This window comes from Phocoena phocoena, chromosome 17 (assembly GCF_963924675.1).
Source record: "Phocoena phocoena chromosome 17, mPhoPho1.1, whole genome shotgun sequence".
Classification (NCBI taxonomy): Eukaryota; Metazoa; Chordata; class Mammalia; order Artiodactyla; family Phocoenidae; genus Phocoena; species Phocoena phocoena.
Window position 1 is genome coordinate 32,695,490 of NC_089235.1, and position 6,751 is coordinate 32,702,240.

Consider the following 6,751-nt stretch of genomic DNA (forward strand, 5'->3'; position numbering starts at 1 on the left):
AGAGACTCACTTCAGACCTAGGGATACATACAGACTGAAAGTGATGGGATGGAAAAAGATATTCCATGCAAATGGAAATCAAAAGAAAGCTGGACTAGAAATACTCATATCAGACAAAATAGACTTTAAATAAAGACTATTACAAGAGACAAGGAAGTACACTACACAATGATCAAGGGATCAATCCAAGAAGAAAATTTAAAATGTTCATATATGTGAACCCAACATAGGAACACCTCAATACATAAGGCAAATGTTAACAGCCATAAAAGGGGAAACTGACAGTAACACAATATTAGTAGGGGACTTTAACACCCCACTTTCACCAATGGACAGGTCATGCAGATAGAAAATTAACCTTAAATTAGCCTTAAATGACACATTAAAACAAATAGACAACTAATATTTATGACATTCCATCTATAAGTAGCAGAATACACTTTCTTTTCAAGTGCACGTGGAACATTTTCCAGGATAAATCATATCATGGGTCACAACTCAAGTCTTGGTAAATTTAAGAAAATTGAAATCATACAAAGAATCTTTTCCAACCACAATACTTTCACATTAGAAATAAATTACAGGAAAATAAACAGTAAAAACACAGACACATGGAGGCTAAATGATATGTTACTAAATATGCAATAGATCACTGAATAAATCAAAGAGGAAATTTAAAAAATACATAGAAACAATGAAAATGAAAACACAATGATCCAAAACTTACAGGACTCATCAACAGCAGTTCTAAGAGGGAAGTTTATAGCAATACAGTCTTACCTCATGAAAGAAAAAAAAATCTCAAATAAACAGCCTAACCTTACACTTACAGCAACAAGAGAAAAAAGAAAAAACAAAACCTAAAGTTAATAGAAGGAAAGAAATCAAATGAAATAGACACAAAGAAAACAATAGCAAAGATCAATGAAACTAAAAGCTTGTTCTTTGAGAATATAAACAAAATTGATAAACCTTTAGCCAAATTCATCAAGAAAAAAAGGGAGAGGACTCAAATCAATAAAATTTGAAATGAAAAAGGAGAAGTTACAATGGACACCACAGAAATGCAAAGGATCATAAGAGACTACTACAAGCAGCTATATACCAATGAAATTGACAACTTAGAAGAAAGAGTCAAATTATTAAAAAGGTACAACCTTCCAAGACTGAAGCACACACTATGATAAAACTCCTCCAACAAACAAAAGTCTAGGACCAGATGGCTTCACAGGCGAATTCTATCAAACATTTAGAGAAGAGTTAACACACATCTTTCTGAAACTCCTCCAAGAAATTGCAGAGGGAGGAAAACTCCCAAGTTCATTCTACGAGGCCACCAACACCTTGATATCAAAACCAGATGAAGATATTACACACACACACAAAATTACAGGCCAATATTGCTGATGAAGATAGATGCAAAAATCCTCACCAAAATACTAGCAAACAGAATTCAACAACAAATTAAAAGGATGATTCACCATGATCAAGTGAGATTTATCCCAGGGATGCAAGGATTCTTCAGTATATGCAAATCTATCAATGTGATACACCACATCTACAAATTGAAGAATAAAAACCATATGATCATCTCAATGGATAAAGAAAAAGCTTTTGACAAAATTCACAATGATTTATGATAAAAACTCTCCAGAAAGTGGGTATAGAGGGAACATACCTCAACATAATAAAGGCCGTATATGACAAACCTATAGCAAACATCATTCTCAACAGTGAAAACCTGAAAGCATTTCCTCTAAGACCAGGAAAAACACTAGAATGTCCACTCTCACCACTTACACTCAACATAGTTTTGGAAGTTTTAGTCATGGCAATCAGAGAAGAAAAAGAGTCAAAATTGGAAAAAGAGAAGTAAAACTGTCACTGTTTGTAGCTGACATACTATACATAGAAAATCCTAAGGATGCTACCAGAAAACTACTAGAACACATGAATGAATTTGGTAAAGTTGCAGGATACAAAATTAATGTGCAGAAATCTCTTGCATTCCTATACACTAACAATGAATGATCAGAGAGAGAAATCAAGGAAACAATCCCATTTACCATCACATCAAAAATAATAGAATACCTAGGAAGAAACCTACCTAAGGAGGCAAAAGACCTGTAATAAGAAAACCAAAAGATACTGATGAAAGAAATAAAAGCTGACACAAACAGATGGAGAGATATACCATGTTCTTGGATTGGAAGAATCAATATTGTGAAACCGAGTATACTACACAAAGTAATCTACAGATTCAATGCAATCCCTATCAAATTACCAATGGCATTTTTCACAGAATTACAAAAAAAATTATACAATTTGAATGGAAACACAAAAGACCAAGAATAGTCAATGAAATCTTGAGAGAGAAAAACAGGGCTGGAGAATTCAGGGTCCCTGGCTTCAGAGTAAACTACAAAGCTAGAGTCATCAGAACAGTATGGTACTGGCACAAAAACAGAAATATAGATCAATAGAACAGGATAGAAAGTCCAAAGATAAGCCTATACATCTATGGTCACCTAATCTATGCCAAAGGAGGCAAGAATATACAGTGGAGAGAAGACAGCCTCTTCAATAGTGGTGCTGGGAAAACTAGAGAGCTACATGAAATTTAATGAAATTAGAACACTCCCTAACACCATTCACAAAAATAAACTCAAAATGGATTAAAGACCTAAATGTAAGGCCAGTTAGTACAAACTCTTAGAAGGAAACATAGGCAGGACAACTCTTGATATAAATTGCTGCAAGATCTTTTTTGATCCACTTTTTAGAGTAATGAAAATAAATTAAAAGTAAACAAATGGGACCTAATTAAACATAAAAGCTTTGCAGAGCAAAGGAAACCATAAACAAAATGAAAAGACAACCCCCAGAATGGGAGAAGATATTTGCAAATAAAGAGACCAACAGGGATTAATTTCCAAAGTGTACAAACTGCTCATGTAGCTCAATATCTTAAAAAACCAAACAACCCAATCGAAAAATGGATGGAAGATCTAAATAGACATTTCTCCAAAGAAGACATACAGGTGACTTAAAAGCACTGAAAAGATGCTCAGTATCACTAATTATTAGAGAAAAGCACATCAAAACTACAATGAGGTATCACCTCACACCAGTTAGAATGTCCATCAACTAAAAAAACTACAAACAATAAATGCTGGAGAGTGTGTGGAGAAAAGGGTCCCTCCTACACTGTTGGTGGCAATGTAAATTGGTACAGCCACTATGGAGAACAGTATGGAGGTTCCTTAAAATAATAAAAATAGAGCTATTGTATGATCCAGCAATCCCATTCCTGGGCATATATCCAAGAGTAAACCAAAATTCGATAAAGTACATGAAGCCCAAAGTTTATTGCAGTGAATTATGTCAGACAAAGAAAGACAAATATCATATGAAATCACGTATATGTGGAATCTAAAAAAAAGGTACAAATGAAGCTATGTCCAAAATACAAATGGAGTTAGAGATGTAGAAAACAAGTTTATACTTATCAGGGGATAAGGAGTGGAGGGATAAATTGGGAGATTGGGATTGACATATTCACACTTCTATATATAAAATATATAACTAATAAAGACCTAGTGTATAGCATAAGGAATTCTCAATACTCTGTAATGGCCTTTATGGGAAAAGAATCTAAAAAAGAGTGGATATATGTATATGTATAACTGATTCACTTTGCTGTACACCTGAAACTAAGACAAGATTGAAAATCAACTGTACTCCTATAATTTTTTTTTAAAAAAGAGAAATACACTGTAAAACAATTTACAGTGTAAATTCCTTACACTGTAAGGAATCAACAGTAGACTAGGTAATACAGAAAATCACATAAGCAAACCAGGAGATAGAACAATGGAAATCAACAAATCAAGCAGCAAAATGAAAAACAATTTTTTTTAAATATTAGGATAGTTTGTGGAACTTCTAAGACAACATCAAGTGTACTTACATTCACATTATGGGAGTTCCAGAAGGAGAAGAGGGAGAGAAATTAGTAGGAAATGTATCTGATGAATTATGAATGAAAACTCCTCAAAGCTGAAGAAGGAAATAGATTTCCAGGTTCAGGAATCATAGAGAGTTCCAAATAAGATAAAGCCAGAGACACCCACACAAAATATATATCATATAAAAGGGGAAAAGTTAGAGATAAACAGAAAATTTTAAAGGCAGCAAGAGAAAAAGGGTCATATAAAAAGGAACCCTGATTTTTGTGCTGAAATTTTGGCAAGACAGAAGGGAGTAGTATCATGATATATTTAAAGTGCTGAAAGGGAAAAAAAGCTAAAACCTAGTATACTCTACTCAGCAAAGTTATCATTCAGAGTTGAAAGAACGATAAAGAGCTTCTCAGACAAGCAAAATCTAAAAAGTACATCAATACTAAACCAAACTCACATGAAGTGTTAAAGGATTTTTAAGTGAAGAAGAAAAGTCTACAACTAAGATTTATAGGAAAGGGAAACAAATCCCACTAGTAAAAGAAAATATATACTAAAGATTGTGAATCAACCACCTAAATAAGCTAGTACAAAAGTTAAAAGACAAAAAAGTTTAAATCAACTATAATATAAATAGATACGGTTTCAACAAGAAGATATAAATATTAGATAAAAAATACAAAGCATGGGGGAGTTGAGTAAAAAAGTTGATTTTTTAGAATGTGTTTGAACTTAAATAACTATCAGTTTAAGATAAGTAGATACAACTATAGGTCAACATATATGAATTCCATGGTAATCACAAATCAAAAACCAACACAGGTACACAAAAACTAGAAGGAAAGGAACACAAGCATACCACTAAAGAAAACCAATATATCATAAGGGAAAAAAAAAAAAAAAAAGAACAGAGAAGAACTAAAAAAACAACCAGAAAACAAAATGGCTATAAGTGCACTCATATCAATAGTTACTTTAAATGTCAATGTACAAACATTCCAACCCAAAGTCATAAGGAGGCTGATTGGACAAAAAAAAAAAAAAAAAAAAATCGATATTCTGCCTGCAAAACACTCACTTTAGAACTAAAGACAAATGGGCTGAAAGTGAGAAGATGGAAAAGTATATGCCATGCAAATGTAAATGGCAAGGAAACTGTGGTAGAAATATCGTATCAGACAAGTAGACTTTTAGAAAAGTCTATAACAAAAGACAAACACTAGTATTATATAATGATAAAGGGATCAGTACAAGAAGAAGATATAAGAGTCACAAACTTATATGCATGTAATATAGGAGCACCTAAATATACAAAGGAAATATAACAGGTGTAAAGTTAGAAATTGACAATAATACAATATTAGGGAACATTACATCATTGGACAGATCATCCAGACAGAAAATCAATATGGAAATATTGGCCTTAAATGACATATTAGACCAGTTGTACTTAGTAGATATCTGCAAGACATTCCATCTGAAAACATTAGAATAGACATTCTTCTCAAAAGCACATGGAACATTCTTCAAGATGCATCACATGCTAGGCCACAAAACAAGTTTCTACAAATTTAATAAGCTATATATTATATCAAGCATTTTTTTTTCTGCTTACAATAGTATGAAACCAGAAATCAATTACAGGAAGGAAAATGGGAAAAACACAAACATGTGGAGACTAGTCAATAAGCTAGTAAAATAAACAAACAAAAATGAGTCAATGAAGAAATCAAAGAGCCCATCAGAAAATACCTCGACATAAATGAAAATAAAAACACAACTTTCCAAAATCTATGCAACACAGGAAAAGCAGTTCTAAGATGGAAGTTTATAACAATACAGGCCTAACTCAAATAGACAACCTAACTTATCATCTAAAGGAATTAGAAAAAATAACAGACAAAGCCCAACATCAGCAGAAGGAAGGAAATAATATAGATGAGTAAGGAAATAATATAGATGAGTGAGTAAATAAATAAAATGGAGACCAAAAGCAAAAAGAAAGATCAATGAAACCATGAGCTGGTTTTTTAAACAGATAAACAAAATTGATAAAACTTTACCCAGACTCATTAAGGAAAAAATGAAAGAGGACACAGATAAACAAAATAAGAAATAAAAGAGGAGAAGTTATAACTGATATCACAGAGACACAAAGATCATGAGGAAAGACTACAAATGTTTATATGCAAACAAATTGGACAATCTAGTATAAATAGATAAATTCCTAGAAAAATACAATCTTCCAAATCTGAATCAGGAAGAAATAGATAATCTGAACAGACAAAATCAAATCACTAATATTGAATCAGTAATTTAAAAACTCCCAACAAACAAAGGTCCAGGACCAGACAGTTTTAAAGGGGAATTCTCCAAAACATATAGAGTTAAAACCAATCCTTCTCAAACTATTCAAAAAACTGAAAAGGAGGGAACACTCCCAAATTCATGGGAGGCCACAATTACCCAGATATCAAAACCAGACCAAGACACACACACACACACACACACACACACACACACAATTACAGGCTAATATCTAGGATGAAGGTAGATGAAAAATCCATATTAGCAAACAGAATTCAACAATATATAGAAAGGGTCACACTCCATTATCAATTGTGATTTATTCCACGGATGCAAAGATGATCCAATACCTGCAAATGAATTAATGTAATACACCACTTTTTAAAAAGGAAGGATAAAAAATCACATGATCATCTCAATAGACAAAAAAGCATTTGACAAAACTCAACATCTATTCATGGTAAAAACTCTCATCAAAATGA